Source organism: Takifugu rubripes, chromosome 21 (assembly GCF_901000725.2).
Source record: "Takifugu rubripes chromosome 21, fTakRub1.2, whole genome shotgun sequence".
NCBI lineage: Eukaryota > Metazoa > Chordata > Actinopteri > Tetraodontiformes > Tetraodontidae > Takifugu > Takifugu rubripes.
In genome coordinates this window covers 109,212-110,810 of record NC_042305.1, presented here as the reverse complement: position 1 = coordinate 110,810, position 1,599 = coordinate 109,212, and the positions used below count along the sequence as shown (strand labels likewise).

At 43.2% G+C, this 1,599-nt stretch overlaps 1 long non-coding RNA gene across 1 annotated transcript; it reads left to right on the top strand.

Moving 5' to 3' along the window:
- The first annotated feature begins 228 nt into the window (after positions 1–228).
- LOC115247645 (uncharacterized) lies at positions 229–736 on the top strand. Its single transcript, XR_003886700.1, has 3 exons — positions 229–274; positions 516–554; positions 652–736. It is a non-coding gene; the product is annotated as an uncharacterized lncRNA (long non-coding RNA).
- Positions 737–1,599: the final 863 nt, after the last annotated feature.

Below are 1,599 nucleotides of genomic sequence, written 5' to 3'. Positions count from 1 at the left end.
TGTTTAATATTCATATACAACATAGATCGTGTGAAAAGAAGCCATATTTCTGTGCTGCTTGGTGTGATTCTCAATATTTGATCTTATACGGGGTTCTTTGTTCAGGATGGAGCATGAAACTTTGATGAAGACTGCCAAGGACAAGCAAGCAGCTGAAATGAAAAGAACGAAGGCCCTGTTGGGCAAGAAATGGAGCAATTCAAGTCAGAGTTAGACTTTCAGATCCAAGAAGAGAACAAGAAGCTGAAGGAGGACCCTGGAGGAAAGCCAGAGGGTAACCAGACAATTTTGACCTGTTCTTATTTATTGCAGAAATGATCCAGCTCTGACAGAAAAAAGCCACGTACATTTGGCTTTTTAAAAAAAAAAAAAAACTTTGCTTTTCCTCGCTATAACTCATCCACAAAACAATCGAACTCTAAACGGGTTTTGCAGTAAAGTGCGCTGGAGCATGTTATATTCAAAGGTTGGTCTAATCTGTGTCTATACCTGTTGTATGAAGGTGGAACATACAGAACTGGAGGAAGAAGTACATAGCAGACTACAAGAAAAAGGTTACTGGGCACACGTTCAATCTTCATTTTCTTTAAATATGACTTAAAGTCGGACTTGTGTTATTTGGTGGTGAACTGACCACTTGTGTTTCTCTAGCTGGCTGATGCTCTCCAGGAGACTCGAGTTGAAATGCAACAGGATCATCAGAAGAAAGTGGAGATGCTGAGGTTGGACAACTTGAGAGAGATAACAAACATCAGACAGAAATACATGGATGAGGTCGGCATTTGCAACTGGATGCAGGAAAAGGGGATCCAGGATCCTGAGTCCTGATCTCTCCTCTTATGTTTAATTCAGGAGTCAGCTTTGAGGCAGAGTTTGTTGGCTTCAATGCAGGAAGAGAGAGAAGCTCTGCAGGCTTCCCATTGTGAACAACTGGGGAGCCTTCGTTTACAGTTTGACCAGCAGATGGAACAGATGAAGCTGGAACCACTCCAGAAGGTGAGAGGAGTGCACGTGTCCTGTGCCAGACCAGTGGTGGTGTGACGCGACTGTGACAAAAACTGAGTTGTGGAAATCACTGACTTACCCAGAGGATATGCTGCAGACAAGCCTTTTCTGATCAGAACTGTGCTCTTAAACACTGTAGAACACGTGCACTAAAGGTTTTTGTCTACCTATTAGAAAGCAGATCTGGTGAGTAGGAAGGAAATGCTATGGAAGAACTGGAAGTCGACAGACAGATAGGGGTGAGATACATTAAAAACACTCATTCAGATGAAGATCAGGTGTTCAAACTAACATTGGTGTCAAATTTAGGTCAAAACCTATTTTATACATTATCACAGGGACTCACAGATTTTTGCTGGGACCTTCCCACGTATACATTAAGAGTGAGATCTGTCCTTGTTTATGTCTCCCAGACTTTGAACCAACCGTAGACAAGACAATCAGCTAAAGCAGGACCTGGAGAAGACAACAAAGGATAGGTGGGACATGTCTAGGAGGGAGGAAGAAACGCTAAAGGAGACAAGTGACAAAGCTCTGAAAACGGGCCAAGCAGCAAGACCAGTGCAGGAGCAACTGGAGAAGAGGGTGGGACAA